General features: G+C 43.0%; 1 protein-coding gene across 1 annotated transcript in view; it reads left to right on the top strand.

Moving 5' to 3' along the window:
- Nucleotides 1-16310: 16310 nt before the first annotated feature.
- TRDMT1 (tRNA aspartic acid methyltransferase 1) overlaps nucleotides 16311-23143 on the top strand; it is a 66855-nt gene continuing 60022 nt past the window's right edge. Inside the window, exon 1 of the mRNA XM_046014079.1 lies at nucleotides 16311-16354. The gene's annotated coding sequence lies outside the window, so the exon portion shown is untranslated. The remainder of the gene's footprint in view (nucleotides 16355-23143) is intronic.

Here is a 23143-nt window from a genome sequence, read left to right as displayed (position 1 = left end):
GCGCAGTTTTTATAACCCGTTAGGAAAGAGGGTCCCCTCCCACTGCCATCCCAGCCTCAGAACGCGCCAGCCAATGGGGACCGGACGAGGAGAGGGGAGGGTGGGCGGGGGTTGGGGCGGGGGCGCCCTCGAGCCTTCCTCCCCGTCCCTTTGCAAGCCCGGCACTGGGCACCGTCCCGTTACTTTTTGGTTGGGCTGGGACTTTCGGGGGCTTTCCTGATGAGGGCCTGAGCTCTGCTCCCCACTGGGTGCTAAAAAAGGCGGGGTCGCGCGGTGGTGGGGAACCCTGCACGGAGCTGGACCAGAGGGGTCGCGGGCACCGCGCCATAGAGTTCTGGGAGGAGGCTGGCTGGGGGAGGGGCGCTCGGCTGCAGGGCTGCGGTCGGCTAGGGGCGTGTGGGTGGGGAGACCCGCCGGCAAGAAGCAGGAAGCGGGGGGAGTCAGGGATCCTGAGGGTCGGAAGACGCGGAGAAAGAAACAAAGAGTGCCCGAGGTTGGAGCGCGAGGTGGGGGCGTGCACCGCCCAGGACGCAGAGCTGGGGCCCCGCGCAGCCTGGAGCACCGCCCACTTTGGCCCACGTATCTTTTCAACCTCGCGTTTTGGGGGTTCCCGTTCAAGAACCTAACGGGCTCTGTCTGGCTTTGGACGGCGCGAGCTTCAGGGCGGCGGCGGGGAAAGCCCGGGGGAGAGGGGTGGGGTCACTGAGTCACTGGCAGTGAGTCACCGAGCTCTGCTGTCCTCCGGGGTTGAGGGCTCCTAGCGGTTCGGGAACCGCTAGACCAGATGGACTCGAGTCTCCTCGGGCCGCGCGCGCACTGTTTGTTCTGAGTTTTACATAACTTCGAATCGGGCCTCCGCTTTCTTCTGTGCGGTTCGCCTGCGGGGATACTGGAGCAGCCCTCCGTTCTTAAGGACTCTCCAAAACCTCGTTTTGTTCCGAATGTGAGGACTTTCCCATCAGCAAGACATTTCTGCAGACTCCGGATAGCTGCCAAATACGGGTCTCCAGCACCACGAACGCACTCGGGGAGGGGTTTTCTTTTCAAAGTTCCCTCCCACCCTTCCCTCTGGGCTCCTCTCAGTGCCCTCCCTCCACCCCCATGAAACCACACCCGACTTTTAACATGATCTGAAAATTCTGGGTGAAAGAGGAAACCCAGCCTCCGTAGTTTCAAAATCAAATCGAGAGATCACTGGTTTTTCTGCTATAGTGGAAGTCATTAAAGGTAAAAATCTATGCCAATTATAGAATTAATTAGGTGTTGCTTTAAAGCCCCGATTTGCTGAATGGAAGGCAATTATATAACGCAAGTGACAGAATGGGGAAAATAGATGTATGTGTTCATTTTGGTTCAGCGAGGCACAGTGCGGGATTCTGTTGACTTGTCTGGGAAATGTCATAGGTCCTTTTGGCCTCTTTTCCAGAAAAATTCGTGCAGTTGACCTTCCAGTGAGGGAGATAAACTGTGCGCAGAAAACTTATGGTCTCGAGTTCAGGGAGTGCTCAGATTCCACCACCAAAACCCCATCTAGGGTAAATCACTCAAATCAAGGGCTGTTGCAACATTGGTAAATACAGAAGAGAGAGTTTACCCCCAAAGGGGAGCTGAAGGGAGGAAAGGTAAGCCAGCCCTACTGGGATTAAGGAGTAATTTAAAAATCGTGGGTGTTTTTGTTTGTTTGTTTGTGCATTTAGAAGACCTAGTACTGGATGGATTAACTCCAAAACTAGAGTGAATAGTTACCAGAAAAAAGGTAAAAATCCTTCCCTCTGTTTTTGTTTTTGTTTTGTTTTGGAGTGAGGGGTGTGGGGTTTGTACTGGACCTTACCTGGCATTTAAGAAAAATAGTGTAGAACCAAATGAAGGGTTTATCGTAGCCTCTTGGTACAAGCCTTCTCTAGGCAATATTTTGTTTAACCTCATTTCAGATATTTCTGGCAAATGGCATGGGCAAAGTCAAGCTGTAGGACCTCTGAGGCACAGCTCCCCTACTGTGCGTTTCCTTTCTTCTCTCCTGTGCTGGGGGTACCTTGGGGCACTCCCCAGGAGCTCCGTGCCCCTGTAGACTAGCTTGTCTCCCCATTGCCATCTTGCTCCATTAGAACTCTTTATTCAAACCACTGCTCGGCAAATCGCCACCATTGTGAGTGTGCCTGGAATTTTTAGGATGAGGGGGAAAGAAAAGCCATCTCCCCATGGGGAGGGAGGGAGAGAGGATGGACCCTACTTCCTCCCGAAATGCTGATCCCAGGGCAATGAGGTGGTGCTGTCAGGGGATGCTTGCTGACTAACTCACCATGGAAAATGAGGGCAAGGCTCTGGTGTGGTGTGGCAGGGTGCTCTGTTGGTGACCACAGCAAATTCCTCCGGCCTGGTGACTTCCTCTGGGATGGACTCTGGCCTTCCTCATCCTCTCAGGGGCATCCCTCCTTTCTAACAGGACTGCAATCTGCATTGTCAGGCAGGGATGTGAGTCATTTGCTGTCTTAGCTCAGGTGCTGTAGCAAAATACCATGGACCATGTGGGTTACCCAACAGACAGTTCTAGAAGCAGGAAGTCCAAGATCAAGGTGCTGGCAGATTCAGTGTCTGATAAGGACCTGCTTTCTGGCATGCAGACAGTCCCCTTGTTGCTGTGTCCTCAGATGGGGGAGACAGAGCTAACTGAAGTCTCTTCCTTTTCTTGGAAGTACACTGAGTCCCCCAGTGGGAGCTCCATGGTCAACACCTCATCTAGACCTAATTACCCCCAAAGGCTCCATCTCCATATATGGAAGTGTTGGAGACTAGCGAGCGTTCCAAGATATGAATTTGGAGCTGGGGGGTGGGGTCGGACACAAACTTTCCATGCATAGCACTCACCATACAACGCACGCACACACACACGCACGCACGCACGCACGCACGGAGTATCCAGGGTGCCCTTCCTATTAGAAATGGCCATAACTAGCAGTGGCCTATACAGCATAGAAAACTGGAGGTTACAAAAACACTCTTACCTCCTCCATGTAGAATGCACAATATTTCTTTCCGACAGAATTAATTTCATTCAGAGACACAGGTGCGTAGCACGGGACTCAGCCAATGGGCGGCCAGTCGCCAGCGTGGGAAATCACAACGTCTGCACTAACGTCTTTGAGTGGGATCCTTAATCCTGCCCTATCTGTGCCCCACGTTCGTGGTGACCTTTGAGAGTCGACATTATGGAGACCGTGCTCTCTCGGCTTTCCGATTCGTTTATCTGAGCGCCCTGAAAACCTAGCTTGGAGGTGTGTTTAAATGCCGGACCAGGAAGCCGTTTCAGACACTGCACTGTGCGGGGTGTGCCTCTGTAAGGACTCAGTGACACGACTTGTAGGCCAGCCGTGAACACGACCGCATCTAAAGTCCTAACGGGGATTTGGGAATTTGCAAGCTGTGGTGATGTCAGTTGAATGGGGTGATTTGAACTGATGGAGCGGCCAGCCATGTGCAGAGGAGCTTAGCAGCGGGTGGTGCGGGTGGGGGCTTTAGGAAGGCTGATTGGCAGGAGGCCACACCGGGGGACAGCTTCTAGCAGGATGGCCTGCATGGGGTGAGAGAAGGGAGAAGGTGGATAAAGTGAGATGCGGGAAGCAGGAAAATACCTGGAAGACGTGGTCATTAAAAAAAATAATCTGGGGGGCCCCTGGATGGCTCAGTGGGTTAAAGCCTCTGCCTTCGGCTGGGGTCATGATCCCAAGGTCCTGGGATCAAGCCCCACATCCGGCTCTCTGCTCAGCAGGGAGCCTGCTTCCTCCTCTCTCTGCCTGCCTCTCTGCCTACTTGTGATCTCTGTCAAATAAATAAATTTTTAAAAATCTTAAAAAAAAACAAAACCATCACTCCTATCACTGGTACTTTCATTTTGGTGTCTCCTGGATGACCAGGGAGTTCGCACGTGTGTTGCTAAATGCCCTCATAGCCTCTTGCAAGGGGCATTCGACTGTCCGTTTTACAGCCAAGGGGTCTGAGACGCGGCCTCACAATTTGCTCAGGGTCTCATGACTAGGAGGGAAGGGAGGAAGGGGGCCAGATTTTCAGGGGGGGCCTTTCTGACTTCAAAGGCACTTTTCTTTTCCCTTTGCCTTTCTTGATGATGAAATTTTGCTCCCTGTCAGCCAACCATTCGCAGATGTTGTGTAGGACCTACTGTGTTCCAGGAGCTAGAGAGGCTGGTTCATTGTCAGATTATGTTGTGAAGGAGCGAACGCTGAATGGAGTTTGGCAGATGCCTAGGCTATCATTTTTATGTTATTCAGAGGACGTAACAGTGATTCATAGTAGAGATGAAGTTTTTTGGTTTTTTAAGATCTTATTTACTTGAGAGAGAGAGAGAGAAAAAGAGAGAGAGAGAGAGAGCACACTCATACGGGGAGGGGCACAGGGATAGAGAGAAGCAGGCTACTGGCTGACCAGGTAACCCTACTTGGGGCTCTCCATCTCAGGACCCCAGGATCATGACCTAAGCCGAAGGCAGACAGTTAACGTACTGAGCCACCCTGGTGCCGGGGATTTGGTTTTCATTTGCTTCCTAAATTGTAACTGGGAGAGTTAAACATTTTCACCTAGATTACTTTCCATCTCATCAGAGGCATCGTCTCTAAAACTGGACGTATCTCATCTCACCCCCTAAAACCCACCAACCCCAGTGGCTTCTGCTCCCAACCTCCGTGTCTGTTCAGGGCAACCAGCACACTACCAAGATGACAAACCTTCATCCCCATGGCCGCTCCTTCCTCGTTGGTCACTCAGACCCAGGAGCCGTCCTAGCTCATTGTCTCCTGCTTGGTTTCATTGCTGTCACTCATTCAAGCCATTTGGTCCCTCAGCCCTGCAACCCTGGAGTTCCCTTCTTGGATCTCCTTTCCTCCACCAACTTGTCTGTCTTTGAGCCACAACTTCTTTTTCTTAAAGACTACATTCTTTTTTTTTTTTCTTAAGGTTTTTTTAAAGATTTATTTGTTTAATTGACACAGAGAGAGAGAGAGATCACAAGTAGGCAGAGAGGCAGGCAGAGAGAGAGGGGGAAGCAGGCTCCCCCCCAACAAGAGAAGCCAATGTGGGGCTCTCTCCTAGGATTCTGAGATTATGACCTGAGCCCAAGGCAGAGGCTTAACCCCCTGAGCCACCCGGGTGGGTTAAGAATGTAGACGACTACATTCTTAACAGTCCCCAGAGATCCAAAGTGAATCACTCCTTCCTTCATTACGATGTAAGCTCCATAAAAACAGAAAGAATGTGGGGTCCATGAGGGCAGGGATTTTTTTCTTTTCTGTTCACTATCCTATCCTCACGTGCCTAGAGAAGTCTGGCACATTCGTTGAATGTTGGATTGATGCATGAGTAATTCATAGAAGGAAGAAAGGAAAGAAGGGAGGGAGGAGGCTGATATTTTATGTTCAAGCCTTATGCCAGTCACTTGACAAGTGAACGCATTTAATCTCCTCAGGACATAATGATCCACAAATTCACTGACTCAAGAATATTGAATAGTGACCATGGGCCAGGCTCTCAGCTAGACACTGGCGGGAGAGGGAGAAGTGAACAAGGCTCGTGCTCTTGGAATGTTGACTTGAGTTGTGTGTGTGCACATGGGATTCAGAGAGACAATACTCAGGTAAAGGAACAAGCAAAGAAATTACAATTTGTGATAAAGATGGTGAAGGAAACAGAAGTTTTGCTGCAAAGGAGGTTGAGGCTCAGACATTCAGCTGTGACCTTTGAAAGCCAGGCCGAGCGTGCCCACCCATGCTTCCCGCTGCCCCTCACCAGGCCACAGTTGCAGGAGGACCCTGAGCTTCTCTGTGTTGGGCGAATATACCACACTTTCCATATTTCCCATATTTCCTCACATTGCATTCAGCAGATGGGTGTCCTCATTTTCTGTACCGCCCACAACACATTTTAGTTCAGGTAAGTTAGAAAGTGTTCATGCCTCTGGGGAACTCCCAGCCTTGTAGAAGGACCAGGAACCACAGAAAGAGCTGTACTGCATAGTGGACTGTGGTGAGTGCTCTCACGGAGATATGAATGAAATACTAACATGTTTAGATAGAAAAATGATCCATATCCACTTGGGGCAGACCGGAAAATATATTTAGAAAAGGCGGTATTCAAGGAATGGGTACACTTTTTTATGGCTTTTTGTGGTAGAGAAAGAAGGTTCAAAACTGATGAAACAGTCTGAGCAAAAATCACCTAGATGGCAGGGTTCTGGGAGAAGGGGGAGCCTTTAGGGGAGAGCAGGGATCCCAGTATGGCTGGACTGTAGAGCAGTGGGGGGGGGGAGGGAATTGGATGCTAATATGGGACCATGTGTTGGAGGATGAAATGCCAAAGAGAGGAGTTTATCATTAATGTGGTGGATGGTGGGAATTCACTGCCATGTGTGGCTTGCTTTAGGAAGACTGTTCTAGAATATTTGTGGGGGATGAATTGAGGAGACTGATTGGAAGGCTGTTTGCGGTAGATCAGGTGAATGGGGGGCGTCCAGTGATGGCATAGGGAGATGACTGTTCCAGGCTGTGAATTGAGCAAACAAGTCAAAGGCCTTAGAGCTTTCTGGATAGGAACCAAGAGAATGAATGTGGTGTACACAGAAGAAGAATATTGAGGTGGGAAAATGATGTGGGGTGAAAGAGAATTCATTCAAATCCCCTTGTCTGAAAGTATCGTCCTTCTGTAACCTATATACAGTGAAACCTCACGAGGTGGCTGAGGTATAAGGTGGATCCCATGGTTCTACCTTTTATTGCACTTCCAGAATGTTCACATGAGTTAATACCCATTGCCTTATGATGGTCTGCTTTCCACAGTTGGTATAAAATTGGGGACTTCTTCGGTATCTTCTAGAACAGTTTCTAAAGTTCAGAGAAAAAGCATAAAGATGAATTCTGGGAAATTTCTTTGAATCTTTTTGGGAGAACTAAAAGCAGATCATAGTTCTCCGGAGAGTTATTTATTAGTTACAATTTCTTCGAAGTCTAACGTACATTCTATGACAAAGGAAAGAGAAGGTGGTCAGTATGTAGGAGGGAAAAAGATGAACAAAAAATTGTTCATCAATCTATGGAGGGAAAACCTAGTGCAAGTATTTCCAGCTGATGTCAGACAGACGTGAAGCTAGATTTTCAGTATTGGTTTACTGGATGCAAAACACAGAATGAAACTAGCCCCATTATAAAAACCAAATGTTATTTGAAAGTGACCTAAAGGATGCTGTCAGAGTTTAGTTATTGGCCATGTGAGATTACCACAAGAAAACAAGAAGGTATTTACTCGTGGCCTCTAATGTTGTTCTTACCATGTTTCAGGATAGAGAAGGTCATCCCACCACAAGAAAATTTGTCCAAGGGCATGCACATCCTGGAAGTTGACTGCCTATCTTTAGGAGGTCCCCTAGTTCCTGAGTGGTGGAAGTGTTTTCAGGAGATATTTTGGTAATGGACCTAATGATAATAATTGTTTAATAGCATAGTTTTAAAGAACTGAAGTAGTTTTTTTTAATTTGATTTTCTTTATATAAAGCTAAAATGGAAATATATTGATTATATATATAGTCATAATGTCTTTCTTATATATTTGGAACAAATAAAAGAACTCTATCCCATTTATCTTCCAACTGACTAATGAATTAACCAATCTTCCCCCAAAACATGGAGATATTTTAGCTCTGGCATATCACATTCCTTTAGCCAGTGAAAATTATTTTCTTCAGAACCCTGGATATTACCTTTAGTTTTGGATATGTTTGATAAACACATTTATCATGTGTTTAAAATATATCCCATCAAACTTTGGTCTTGTGTATGGTGACAAAGATCATTATGATCTGTAGAGGTTAGAAATGAAAACCAAAAGACAAAGTCTCAGAAAAATAATAAACACATTAAGTCAAAGTAACCCTAAATGCAAATGGAAGGAAATATAAGATAATGATAAAACTATGCAAGGCAAAAGATTAAGAAAACTCATTACCACAATTATGAGAAATAACTAAGAAAGACCATTTTGAGTTAACTGTAGCAGAATAAAGGGATTGGCAGCCCTGTCCATAATTCTCCTGCAGTGATTTCTTAAACTACTGAGTAAGGTTTTGTATTTCTAATTAGCTAAGTCTTAGAAATATGCCCTCTAATGTGACTCATATGAACATATGGAGTAACTACAAAAATATTATGGAACTTGAGCTTAATATAGGTTAAACATGTTTTCTCCATATCATAAATGGTGAAAAATTGTTCTGATACAGTACTGTAATGCAGTCATCTGTGAGCTTCAGAACTTGAGTTTAGACACGTGTGATTTTGCGTGTCAAGATCAGGGTTTTCGTTTTGCTGACTTGGGGTTGGTTTTCACAGTCCATGATTTGTGAGCTCTAAGCAATGATAATGATAACCAGGCATGCCATGATATCATGACTAAAACTGGACTCTGGCCCAGATGGGAAAGCTAATGGTAATCATAATGAGACCTTGCATGTATTGAGTACCTACTGTATGCCAAGTGTGAGCCTTTTTGCCACGTGTTAACTTATTTAATCCTCACAACAACCCTATTATACATAAGAAGAAACTGAGACACAGAGAAGCTGAGTAAGTTACTCAGGCTCATGCAGCCCGGGCGTGGCAGACCTGGGATTTGAACCCAGGACTTCTGGCTCTGGGTCCCACACTTGAAACATCACTGTTCAGTAGTATCTCAGATGTTGTGGTATTTTTGTACCACTATTAGTGACATCCCCACGTCTCTTTGGCATTCTTATTGTGATATCTATCTCTTTGGACTTTTTTTTTTCCTGTTCTGATGCAGCAACAGGACCCTCTTTGATTCAGAGAATATGGTGCCCTTAATGAATCATCAAGATGTTCGTGGACAATTTCAGGGGTTTTCTGTAGAGATCTCATTTCTTTCCTCCTCCTCCTCCTCCTTCTCCTCTTCCTTCTTCTTCTTCTTCTTCTTTTTTAAGATCTCATTTCTAAATTCTGATTCAACCCACCAGAATTATTTGATAGTGATGGAGTATGACTCCACACAATTACATGAATGAAAATCCTCAACCGCATTCACGAGTGGAAAAGAAAGAAACTAAAGTTTTTGGAACGCATAGCCTCTGTAACTAAGAACATCTTCTATTCGTTCTCTATTAGTTGGAGTTTTAGGGAGATTTATTAACATTTAGTTAATACGAATATTGCATGGGCCAAAAGTAATGGGAGAGTTCTGTGGTCTGAGCGATAACAGTGAATCACAGGACAACTAAGATTCTCAAGGCCAAACTAAACAACGTTACTAAGAATACATACAAGCTTACCACCCAGTTAAAAAATTTCTTGTGCACTCACCATCTCATTGCTTTTGTGTATCAGAGTTTCCCAAGTAATGCTTATCAACACCAGGTTTCTTTTAAAACAGAGCCTCCTTAAAGCACTTCACACGTGTACAAGGCTGAGAGCAACAAATATCACGGTCCCATTGTAGATCCGAGAGGAAAAGAAGGCATGAAAGTGTTAAAAAGCCTGATAAAATCCTCACTTAGTAGTGGTCCAAATCCTTAGTGGATTGGATTATTCTAGAAAGAACCAGTGACCCTCTTCAGCCAATGTGTTTTGAGTCCTGATGTGTGCCAGGCTTCCTGTTGTGAGCTAAGGACACAGAACTGAATAAGCACCTTCTTTACACTCTGAGGGCCCCTAAATGACTTCTCTCTTCTCTGCTAAATCTTTTTGTCTCTAAGCCTTGTGTCATCATGCTGCCACATTGAGATCCAGTCTAGTAGTTTCATAATGCCCCCTTCTCCCTGCACCACCAACCCCGTCCCCTCCCCGCACCGGCTAAAGTCACAGTGCTTTTTACTCGGAAAACCATGGAAATGTGAAGTTTACTGTTTTGCTCTTCCTGATAAAATACAGCATAATAACTAGTTGCTGGGTTACTGCATAAAACACAGGCCCCAAATGTAGCCGGGAAGAATAGTTAGCAATTAAGTAAAGGAAATGACTAGTGGGTTTGAAACTCACACACGGCCCATGTACTTCTTAGCAAAGGAAGGCATCTGGGTTACTTAGGCAACTTTTATCACTAAGGAAGTAGTTTTGGTGACTCACACTGATACAGAACGACTGCTTTCAAAATCTGTTATTTGGTGCCTTTACCATTAGGCTTCTGTTTTCCTTTATCTTTGGACTGGGACAGAAAAAAGCTACATTTGGATGGCACGGGTTTATTACTTAGTATCTTATGATTCTCTGGCTGACCCATGTTTTGAAATTTAATGGACCCGTGGTGATCAGAGTAAAAGGTCAGTAGTTCTTGCCCCGTATTGGTATATTAAATGTAGACTAAGCTTATCTTCTAAGCAGCAATGTTATGTCTTATATTAACAACATTTCTTGTCAGTTCCTTTTTGTTATTTGATGTAACAATACTGCTATTGAAAATACTGGTCACACTAAAGGGCTTTATACCATAACCTAAAATGCCTCAGTTTTCCCCCAAGGAGGTGAAAAATGGAATTAAATTGTTCATGGAGAGCTGCCTAGAGTATATATTGTGTTGTATATATTATTGTATATTATATATTGTATATATTGTACATTGTATACCTATTGGTGTATTGTCTAATTATTATATACAAAAAATAGAGGAACTGGCAGGAAAGTCCTCTGCCAGCTTCTCTCTTCAGATTATCTGTCAACCTGCTTGATGTTCTAATAGTATTTACTGACAATCGATATTTTTCTGTGTTAAAAAATAGTAAAGAAGTTGGGGCGCCTGGGTGGCTCAGTGGGTTAAAGCCTCTGCCTTCGGCTCAGGTCATGATCCCAGCGTCCTGGGATCAAGCCCCGCATCGCATCCATCGGGCTCTCGGCTCCCTCTCTGCTCAGCAGGGAGCCTGCTTCCCCATCTCTCTCTGCCTGCCTCTCTGTCTACTTGTGATCTGTGTCTGTCAAATAAATAAACAAAATCTTTTAAAAGTAAATAAGTTGTAGAAGAAGTGAGTTAATTCCAAGAGTGATGGGCCGATAATGTGCTCGGAGAATTATGGAAGAACTTAGTATTGACAAAGAAAAGTGGGAGCCAAGACCAGGTTGGGCTCGTGGGTTTGGTTACAGAGGCTCTGGCTTTGCCGGGTAACCTTCTCCATATCAGTGTTCAGTGCAGTCAGCATAGGGCTCGCCTGGATTGTCTTTCTATCTTTTGTTCTAACTCCAGAAATCGTGCTGTAAGTCTCAAAAGTATAGCTGTTTTCATTTTGCTTTTTTTTTTTTTTAATATTTTATTTATTTGACGGAGAGAAATCACAACTAGGCAGAGAGGCAGGCAGAGAGAGAGGAGGAAGCAGGCTCCCTGCGGAGCAGAGAGCCCGATGCGGGGCTCGATCCCAGGACCCTGAGATTATGACCTGAGCCAAAGGCAGTGGCTTAATCCACTGAGCCACCCAGGTGCCCCTCATTTTGCTTTTAATTTAGCTCTTTTCTGTTTTTAATTTTGTGGCTGGAAAAGCTTGAAAAAGGCAATGAGTCATGACAACTGTTTCTTTTCCTTCCAGATAGAAGCGTTCAGTGTGAGGCCAGGGCACGGAGCACCATTTGTGCGATCGTGAGCCTTAGCAGCCCTGTCCTCTTCTCTGGGGGGCCCCTTTCAGGGAACATGGGAGGAGGGATGGTCCAGTGGCTCTCAAAGTGGGGTTCCCAGACCAGCAACATCAGCATTGTCTGGTGTTTGTTGGCAATGCTCTAGCTTCCCACCTTAGACTGACCGTGTCAGAACTCTGGAGCAGAGGCCCAACAATTTGGTTTTTAAGAAGACTTCCAGATGATTCTGAGGAGTGCTGATGTCTGAGAACCACCATGCTAGTGAATTATTAGTATTTGTGGCCATGAAGTGTATGAAAACTACAGTTGGAGAGTGGGGACATTGATGAGTCTGTTGATGAGGAAATGAGGAATAGCTAGGAGAGAGAGTTTTAACTTGAGAATCAAAAAATAAAAAGTCTGGAATTTAATGAGGAGGACCGATTGCTTGCAAGAACCTTTGCTTTCTTAGAGAAGGGCAATCTGGATGATTGGGGGACTATAAACTAACTATATGGGCATGGTTCTGAAATTCTCGAATAATCTCTCGTGAGAGAAGTCATGCCTTTCGGTATGAGGACATACATTCAACTCAGGTTTGTAAAATCCTTTAAGACTCTCATGGGCCGTTGGCTTGCCCAGCTCATTTGCATCTTGAGGCCCCTGTTTCTGCATCTGAAAACCATATGCGTTGTTACTTGCCACAAATGATCTCATCGGAATGAAGTCAGAGATTTGGGATATGTAAGAGGATTTGTGAAGTGATCTGATTACTGAAAAACGTGAAGCATAAGAATGAAGAATAATTACTATCGATATGGACAGGAAAGAGGGGTTTAGAAGGCGATACAAAAATGGGTGGATATTTCAGTTTCCCTTTGACACATATACCCCCTTTAATCCTGGCTCTGTTGTGTAGTAGTTTTTGATGTTAAGTAAATCACAGTTTTTCAAAGCTTTTCACCTTTAGTTTCCTCAAAAAATATATAGCATCAATGATAATCTACTCAAAGGATTGTTGTGAGAAAAAAATTAGATTAAAATATGAAAATGGAGCTTGTAAAGGTCAAACATTACACATTTTAGATACTGTCATTAGGATTGTTGTTGTTTTATGTCTGGGTTGAGGAAGCTTCACGATTATTGACATAATGACATCCAGGAGTTTGGAATAAATGTGTACGTCAGCAGATTTTATGATTACAAAAAATAGCTATGTTTGCTTTCCTACTAATTCTCCTCCAGTGGAATGTTTTCATTTTCTCATGAAATGAGGGAGATCCACATATGTTTTATTAAAGAAAGCAGCCTGATATTTTTTATCCTTTGAACAGAGAGACTGCATTTCACTCATTCTTTCAGGGAAAGATGACAGATTCTGGAGTCCAGGCTACGTGGGTTAAATTCCCAAGTTCTGCATAAGCCTTAGTTTCCTTCTATATAAGAAGGAGGTGTTAATATGGAGGTGTATGAAGATGAAGTGAGAAATATAGATAAAATGCATGGTAGAGGGGCACAAGGTAAGCACCCAATAATGTGGCTTGTTACTAAACGACAGCATGAAGAGAGGTGATGAGTCTAAAAAGTCAGGGGCAGGAGAAAATAAGAAGACAAGGACCCGATCATTTTGCAAATGAAAATTCAAGCAGGTCCTATGACTTTCCTGGTGATTCTTACTAAATTAAATAATTCTCTCTTTCAAATAGACAAAATTAATCATAGTGATTTATACTTGCGTATCTACCTAATAATAAAAATTTCAATCTCGGTTTAAAGTTACACGTCTTCTTTCTCCAGGCTCCCTCTCCAGGCTTGAGTGTGCTGGTTGCAAGGGAATGGGAGACCTAGATCTCTCTTTACGAAGTGCTTCTTCTCCTCCTTCCCCATTTTGCTAACTAAGGTCTCCTGCTTCAGGGTTAGATCTCAAGGAGAAGAGGTGAGGAAGATAAGAAAGTTCTTTCTTGACAAAAACCGTTGGTGACCTAGAGTTTACATGTCTCCGTTGGGCATGTGTTTAAAACTGGCCCTTTCTCTAGCAGGTGCATCTCTGGGGACTTCTCATCACTGGGATGGCTCTCTGAAAGCGTCTTTAACATGCATTCGTATTTGGTCTTCCACAGTCGCTAGAAGTCATTCAGAAGTATACTCTTTGATTCTTTTGGCTGTGGCAATGTCTTTCTGGGGGCTCATCTTCCCACAGGATCTAAAACAGGGAGCTCTCCCTTGTATGGTTCAGATCTGGTCTAAGGGAAATACTTGACTTTCTAAAACTAGGGGATAGAGGGTAAGTACAGTTGTAAACACCCAGGGTGGTCCTTTGAAGCTCTTTGCGTGGGTCCTGAGGTGAGTAGCAAACAGCTCCATAGACCTTCTGGGGAAAAAGGTCAATCCACACAGCTTGCTGGCAACTTTCTCCAAAAACTTTCCTCTTCTGGGTGCCTGGGTGACTCAGTCGGTTAAGCATCCAACTCTTGGTTTTGGCTCAGGTCATGATCGCAGGGTTGTAAAATCAAGCCCTGTGCTGGGCTCCCCACTCAGGGGAGAATCTACTTCCTCTCTCCCCTGCCGCACCACCAACTCCATATTTTTATGTGTGTTCTCCCTGTTTCTCTCCCTCTCTAAAATAAAATGAATCTTAAAAACAACAACAACAAAAAAACTTTCCCCTTCAGTAATCTCCAACTCATTTATACCTTCATTTTGGATACCTTCTACCCAGAGAGACAGATGGTTATAAGAGTGATGTAACTCTTTCCAGAACACCCTTCCTTTGAAAACTTCGCGTTATAGTGTTGTCTTTCACTTCAGAATGTGGTTTCTACGTGTGCTGCTTCAGTTGAAACTTGTACTTTAACTCCTATGAAAGGAAAGGGGAAAGGATCACTTTGGGGATGGCCTCACTTGGGGAATGCCCTGACTTCTCAAACCATCACCCCAAGTTGTTGTGACTGCCAAGGAGAAAATGATTTGGCCATGCACGAGGGTCAATGGTTTGACCCTTATAAGTGCCCAAATCCCAAAGTAATCCCAAAGTAAATCTTTCAGTGTGAGTGTTTTTTCAGATGTTCAATTTAATCTTTTTCTCATAGGCAGCTTTTTGTTTTTTAATGTGACTAACTTAACATTATTCCTGACTTACACGATCAATCTTGGGGCTGACTCATGTTATTGTTTTAGGAGCTAAAATGGGTTTAAAAATGGTGTTCAGATGAAGTTGGAAAACTGTTAACTTTTGCCGGTTCTGATCGGATCCTAAATTCCCACTTGTATTAAATAAACTCATCTGGAGACAAATTAAGTATGTCATATATTGTGTTTAAATTTTTAATTATTATTATTATTATTATGTTTGCATTTCAGGCATGACATGTTCTAATGTGAGCGTTCACACATGGATGCATGTGTACAAGTAAATGCAGCTCTAAACTCAGGCCCAAAATGTCTGTGACTGCCTTGTGGTAGTTCTGGAGGTGGGTATCTAAGTTCACTTTGAATATGGACTTGGACTTGGAATGTTTTTGTAGATACTAGGTACTATTGTGAAAATTACATAGACCTCTGAAAAATTCCTGGGAATTTGAAAATTGGGTATGTTAGGTATATTTGTCTACTAGCTCTTAATATCAATCTGGTTATTTTTTTTTTAAGTATGCTTGTTTGGCACCGTAGAGTTAGATAGCCAAACTTTGAGATAATGACTAAATGCTCATCTATATATCCATCCACTCAAGGGACTTCTAAAATTGCCAAGAATGGCCAGCAATCCTGTACCGGCAAATGAAAGATTATTCCAGACTTTGCTGTGAGAGGAGAAGGTAAAGAGGTCAAGGCTCAGAGGCAAAGACCCTTTGCTTGTCTTTGCTGCTGCTTTTATTGGTCCTTCAGGATCCTCACAAATCCTTATCGCGGTTCTCAAGCACGTGATGTGTGGCAAGGGGTCTTACAGGAACTAGGAGGATCTGTTTATAGGGAAGATGCAGAAAGATAAGGTATGCTAATCTGCACGTTCTATGAGTTCTGCTAAACATACCCTAAGGGACAATGCATACATCTCAGCAGTTTTTGGGCTTAGAAAGTTTCTAGGGAAGGCAACTCCCTGCAGCCTTCCAAAGGCAAGTGGTCACTGGGGCCTCAGTATTCCAATGGCCTACGCCCCTTTCCGGAAACTTCCTTCACTGCAAGTGGCCCCTGTGTTACATTTTAGCAAGCCAGGTATTATGGCTGATTTCATGCTCTTCATTAAACCCAACATAAGTATTAGAATTTTGTACTACAGTTGTTCATGGTTAAAAATATATCATCATCATCATAAAACATTGGCACTAATCTGAATTTTAAAAAAAGCAAGATGTGTATTTTGGTTCCTAGTTGTGAGAAATGAGTGGAATATTTTATTTTTTACCCTGAAAATACTTTCTGTTTCACGACTTTTTAAGTAAGTATATGGGAACAATATTGGCAAGGACAGGTGCCTTATACCTTAGTGTTCTTTGCTTTACTCTCCTCTCATTTTGTCTTTTCATGTTCTCCTGGTCTCTTTCTTTCCGGGAAGCTGAGCAGTGCTCAGAGGAGATGATGATCCGTGGAAAGATGACCTGAACCTGTCAACTTTGAGCCAATTTGAGGATATGGAGGCAAAGAGTCAAAACGGAAAGAAAGAAAGAGGCCCTTTTGAATTTTGTGCAGCTCTGTAATTTAAACAGGATTGAGTGTGGCAGCAGGCGGCCTGGTGTATCAGAGTGGATGCAAACATGGTAAACTGAAAGGAGGCCTGGAAAGGAGGGAAATGGGCAATGAGCATCACTTGAGACAAAGCAAAGTGTGTGTGTGTGTGTGTGTGTGTGTGTGTGCTGTGTGTTTTAGCAAGGTTTAAAAAGGTTTTATGAAATTGGAGGCATCCAATTTAGGGGGCACCTGGGTGACTCCATCAGAAGAGCTTGCAACTCTTGATCTCGGGTTCAAGCCCCACCTTGGGCATAGAGCTTACTTAAAAAAATAACATAAAAATAAATTAGAAGCATCAGGATGAACTTGCAGCTTAAAAAATTTCCCCTTCTAAAGCTGAAAGAGCCTAAACTGCCCCTGGTCTTACTCTCTCTCAAGCTGGTTGTGTGGAACATTGAATGTTCTCTTACTCTTCCAGTAAAAGAAGGTGGGGGAGGGGTAACTGGTACCAAATCTGGGGCAAATATAAAAATGAGCTTAGAATAGGAAGGAATAGCCAGGAAATGTTTGCAAAAGAGGAGGAGTTCTGGGGGTTCCTAGTAGGTGTGAAAATGTATTTCCATGTTCCACTGTTTGCCAGTGTGATTCGCCAGCAGGAGCAGCAGACATACCCCAAGAAGGGCTGGCAGATACCATTCTTTGATACCTTCCAGGACGATCCTGTCTTAGAATATAGTATGTGAACAAGGAAGTATTGCAAACCACTGTGGAAGGGGAATCTAGGTATTTGCAGAAAAGTTGGGTTTAAAACCTCCCCTTGCATACCATTCAAAATAGATTAAAAAAATGAAACATAAAGGAAGAGAACATACAGCTGAATGTAGCTCATTTTTTCCCCAAGCATAGGACTTCTTAGGCTTAAGAAGACATTGGATAATCACACAGGGAAACTGTGTATATTTGACTGCAGAAAATTAAATACGTTTGTGTCGTAAAATATTATAAACCAAATCCAATGGAAACTGATGAACAGAGAGACATTTTTACAACACACATGGCTGACAGCTTTATAGCCACAAAAAGAACATTGTGGTAATGCAGTCAGAAACTCATATTATCCCAGTAGCAAAAGGACAAATGTGACAAATAACTGACAGAAGAAAATAATTACAGATGTCCATAAACATGGGATAATTTGTCCTCGATATTAATTTTAAAAAGGAAAATAAAAATAACACACCAATTTTTTGGCCTGTAAGAAGAAGTTTAAAATGACAACACTTGTTCATGAGGATAAAGCAGGTGAGCGTCCTCAGCCAATGATGACGAGCTGGGCTCGTAATCATTTTGGAAATGCCTCAGGAACTTAGGTAGCAATTATGTCTTTCACCTCATAACCCCCCCTTCTGGACTCTAGCTGATGAGAACATCAGAGCATTTGAATATTTATATGCAAGAATTTCATCGCCCTGTTCACATAGCAAAAAACAGAATCCTCTTAAATGTTCAATACTGAGAGACCAGAAAAAGAAATGATGGATGTTTATGTATTACAGAAGATACTAAGGTGGGAAAGATACCCAGCGAACAGTTGAAAGTGGCTGATTTTTAGGGATGAGGGTGGAATCAAGGCAATTTTGGAAGCTGGATCTTTTTTTTTTTTAACTTTTGTAATTTGCTTTACTCCTCCAAATTAGCATGCATTATTCCGAAAATTCAGAAAAAAATTTCAGAAAAATAGTAAAGATGATATGTAAAAAATGATATATCCCTTTGATACAAATGCAAAAGTGATCATGATAAAATGTTAAATGGAAAAAAAAAACAGGGCATAAAACACAAATGTAGTAAGATGATGATTTTGGTCAAATATAATGAGTGCAAAGACTATAGAGAGAAATACTGCAATTTAGCTATAGTTATCTCTTGTGGCTTTTTAAAATTTTCTTTTTAAATATATTTTCCTATTTTCTGGATTATGTGTGATGAGCATAAATACTTTATTAGTTGTGAACATAGAGGAAGAACAGTCCTCTTACAGTTGGATTGGGCTCTCGATTCTGGGCATTTCTGATGTTATGTTTATTAGGTCTCCTTCACGTTGGGTGATAATCAGAAAATTGTTTTTCAGATAATGTCTTACCTCTATAGGGAAAAAGTAATACGATGGAGCTACAGTCTTAAGCTTTTTGGTTTTCAAACTGCAAAGAGACAGAAATAACGCTCTTGGTTGCTCTTGGTTGCATTCTTTTCCGCCCTATTCTTGAAGTAAGCCCTACAGTAAAAGAAGTAAAAAAAGATAGGCCACACAGATTCCTGACATTCTTTCCTAACCAGAATGATTTTTAACCCCTAATGTGATTTTTTCCCCCTCAAAACAGATACCATCTCTTGTCTTTCATTTATTCTTTGATACCTTCCAAATATTTTTAAATTGGTGCTCTCTCCTGATTCTTTAAAAAAAAACAAAACAAAACTGTGTCTGTGATTTGTAAATAAATCTGTTCACCTGGAGAATATTGATTTATAGGACAGTCAGCCAATCACGTGAAAACTCCCCCTTTTGCTTCTTTTGATTCAAAACTCTGAATATTAAGAAAGAAAAACTGATAGGGCCTAAATGGATTTATGAGCATTTTAAACATTCATAAAGCTCTTTGAAACTTACAGGCTTACATTATCATTTATGGTTGATACTGTCCTATTATTAAAACATACTTTGCCATCCACTGAAATTTAGTCTATTTTGGTCATTCCGTATTCTCTGAATGACTAAACATAGAACAAATCCCTTTGAGACTTGGACTGTATTTAAACTCTGCAGTAATTACCTTAGATGGGAATGAAAGAGTCAGTCTTGATCTTCAGGACTCAGGGTAACTCTGTTTAATGGCCTCTGGGGCATTCCCAGTGTGAATAGAAAGTTTGGGGGGAATCAGTGTTACTTGTGTTATATAATGTTTCCTGGAGTGACTTTAAAAGATTGTAAGGCCAATTTCAACAATTTTAAGTAAATACAAAGTTGCATTGTTTTCTTATGGAGTGACTAGATCTAGTAAAAATGTTATGATGTTTTGGTTATTTTTATCACTACTGGATCCTATGAGAATGATCTTAAGTGATATTATTGTTGGTATCTAGACTAGTACCTGACTAGTAAGGGTAGGGTGAAAAAAACCTTTATTTATTTATTTATTTATTTAGATTTTATTTATTTATTTGACAGAGAGAGAGATCACAAGTAGGCAGAGAAGCAGGCAGAGGACAATGCCGGGGGGCGGTGGAGGGGGAAAGCAGGCTTCCTGCTGAGCAGGGATCCCAATGCAGGGCTGGATCCCAGGACCCTGGCATCATGACCTGTGTCAAAGACAGAGGCTTAACCCACTCAGCCACCCAGGCACCCCCCCCCCAAATCCTTTTATTTGACTTTTTTCTGCATTTCAGTTTGTTAGTAAATGACAACTGTAGCAGTGAGGGGGAAAAAAGGCTATGAAGAAGAGTGAGGGGTTTTATGGACAGTGTATGTGTGCGGTTTCTGTAGGGTGTATGTAAGTGTATGTGCACACATGTGTGTTTCTCTCTTCCTGGCCTTGCTGGATCCGTTTATCTCAACAGATTTGTTTATCTCAAAGAGTTGGGGGGATTTGTTTATCTCAAAGAGTTCTGAATGTTTGGTGAATTAGCAGAGAACAGGAGCAAAGTAATAAGAGCTCGCTTTTTCATTTTTATCTCCTCTATTCCCATCATGGGTCCTGTTTTCCCACCTGAAATAATGAAGGCTGTAATAGAAAACAAAAAGGAAAGACATCTTGTTAGAGAACATGCAAATCAGTCTCTTGGTCATATAGGCTTTTTGAAAGCATACCAGGAAAATAATTCTCTGTATGTGATTGTTAGAAAAGAGTGAACTATAGCTTCCAGTGTGAGTTGTTCAGATAGGGAAGTTGCTGAGATAGAGGAAGGAAACCAGGATTTATTATTCTAGGCACATCACCAAATTTCTCTCTCTCTTTCTCTCTCTCTGTGTATCCATTAATTATTGATTAAATATAGACAGTTACCTTGCTAGCAAATATTACCCTTGTTTCATAGATGAAGAAAGTATTAGAGGCAGGATTCACATTGCCTCATTTATTCTATGGACTCTGTTTGTCCCTTGAACAGCATCAAGGTGTCTTTGTGGAAGAAACTGGGCTGAGATTCTAAGTTCTGTTTGTGAGTCTTCGAAGTTGTCTCTCTCTTTTTTTTTTTTTAAGATTTTATTTATTTATTTGACAGAGAGAGAGATCACAAGTAGGCAGAGAGGCAGGCAGAGAGAGAGGAGGAAGCAGGTTCCCTGCGGAGCAGAGAGCCCGATGCGGGGCTCGATCCCACAACTCTGGGATCATGACCTGAGCCGAAGGCAGTGGCTTAATCCACTGAGCCACCCAGGCGCCCCCGAAGTTGTCTCTCTTTTGTGAAGCAGAACTAACCTTTTGTCTAACCTTTACAAAAACACATTGTCATAGCAGTTCAGGCCACCTTCTTTGAGTTCTACAGTTGCCTTCATTCCTTAGGCCAACCTGTTCTCAGGAAGCAATATATTCTAGCAACCAGGACTTGCTGTTTGCTAGTTTGCTAGTTGGACCCTCGGCCTTTCCTCCGGGTGTAGAGGCCCAGCAGGCAGGGTGATAGGTGATAGGAAGCTGATAGCTTCTGTACTAAGTTATGGTATAGCCAGTCCTGGAAAGACCTTGGAGGACCCCTGAGTAAAAATTCCCCATTCTCCACCCAGCTGTGGGCTGGGGCAAGTTACCTCAAGTTTCTGAATCTCCATGTCTTCACCTGTCAAACTAAGACTGAGTGAAATCAGAGTCCCCTGGGGTCACTTGGAGGCAGCTACGGGGGTGGGTGAGGGCAGGGGCAATGATCTGGTGTTCTTCTGGGCCCCCTACTATCCATGCTTCAGCAGCAGAACATCTGTGTGGGGGGTGCATGCGCAAACACACTTGACCTCACCCTCTGTCCTGATTCTGGATGAGATTTTCTTTGAAGAAAAGAATTGGATTTTCTGTATCTAAAAATAGTTGGAAAAACACGGGGAAGTAGTCCTTAATATGTCTTCCAGCTCTAAATTTCCTTGGGCTAGGAGAGCTGTTTTAAAGACAGACAATCCCACTATCTTTAATTGAACTAAAATGTAATCTTTAAAATTTATTGCCAAACATTTTTAAATTAGAAGTTTCAGAAAAAAATCTGAAAGAGAAAAATCAGTGTCAAGATCTATGACTGAGCACTTTGAGGTGGTAAGCTATAAGGTGAACTGCATGATTTCTATGCTTTTCAGTGAAAAAAAATCTGTAATTACATTTCCTCAAGGTTCCAATTTTTTTTTTAAAAAAAGCATTTCTTCTCCTCTTCCTCCTCCTCCCCCACCTCCTCTTCCTCCTCCTTATCCTTCTTCTTCTTCTGAGGTAAGTGTAAGATAATATTTACAATCGGAAGTCACTAGAATATGCTTCGCAAAGGAAAAGTACCATTCCTTCGAGACATCGTGAAGTTCATCATTTTCCATCTGTTCTTTTTCTCTTGGAAGCTTGTCATGCCATTAATAGAACACACCTGCTGTTTCCTGTGTCTTTTCTTTTGTGACAGTCTGTGAACAAGGTGACCGGACACCAGAGGAAGAACAGAAGTGCTGGGCTACAAGGTTTGCTTTTGTGGGAGTTCCTTTTACTCTAAATCTTGGGGGGGGGGCACTTACTTAAAATCCGTGTTCCAACTACAGTCTTTAAGCACTTGCTGCATACTTCGACACTGCTCATTTATGGATGGGCTACCCATCAAGGTCATGACTTCAAGAGGCTGACTTTCAAGCAGCTGTGTCCAACAGAACTTTCTATGAGGATGGAAATGTCCTCTCTTTGCGGAGCAGTACCGCAGCCCGCCAGCCACGTGTGGCTATTGAAAGGTGCCTCGCGTGACTCATGAACTGAGTTTTCAGTGTTAAGCTGCTTTCAACTTAAATCAGCAAATGTGGCTGTTGGTGACCCCATTGGACAGTATAGTTCTGGAGAATCAGTAGAATTGGTAAAATCATCTTAGCTTCAGGGGATAGAAGACAATAAGTTGTTCTTTATTATTGGCACTTGAATGGCTTAGGTTACAGATTTTTACATATGAAACCATTTTAAATTAAGTATTTCTTCAGTGCTTGGCACATAAAAGAGTCAAGGGGTGACGGGATGGTTTTAATAGGTTTCGCCTTACTCCACTCCTAGTCCCAGCAACTCAGGCATCCTGGGTGAGGTCCTCATAAGTTTCCCCTAAGATTGGCAGATCTTACATTTAACTTTCAAGCCACCCTGGTCTTTGTGAGAGTTCTGAGTGAGGCACTATCTATGCGTGCTGCTGTCTTTTTTTCTTACTGCCCATGCTTCTAGACTCAACACCCCCTCCTCAGTCATGCCTCTGGCTTGCAGACATCCAGCTTTTCTGCTTGCAGCCCAGGCTACTCCTGGACACCTCCCACAAAGTGCCCTAGGGCCCGTAGAGGTCTATGGCTATAAGCACCACCCTGTAGCATGCTGACGTGACCTTGGTTAGGGCCCCTTGTACAGTTATGGCTCCTAACACAGCATCACCAAATTGCAGCATGAGCAGTTCCAGGGTCCGAATCATGCCATTGGACATAGTTGAAGGGACTGAGAACGGATCACTCTGAGAATGTCATTAGATGCATACTGTTTATTAAAAATACTTTTCTATTGTGCCAGGCATGGAATGAAGTGCTTTGAGTTCTCACTTCATCCTTATAGCAACCACATGGCCTATTTTTACACATTTTAGATGTGTCTGTAGGCTCAGAGAGGGTAGTGACTTTTCCAACGTCACACAGC

This window comes from Meles meles, chromosome 7 (assembly GCF_922984935.1).
Source record: "Meles meles chromosome 7, mMelMel3.1 paternal haplotype, whole genome shotgun sequence".
NCBI classification, from domain to species: domain Eukaryota; kingdom Metazoa; phylum Chordata; class Mammalia; order Carnivora; family Mustelidae; genus Meles; species Meles meles.
This window is presented reverse-complemented; position numbering and strand designations above follow the sequence as displayed.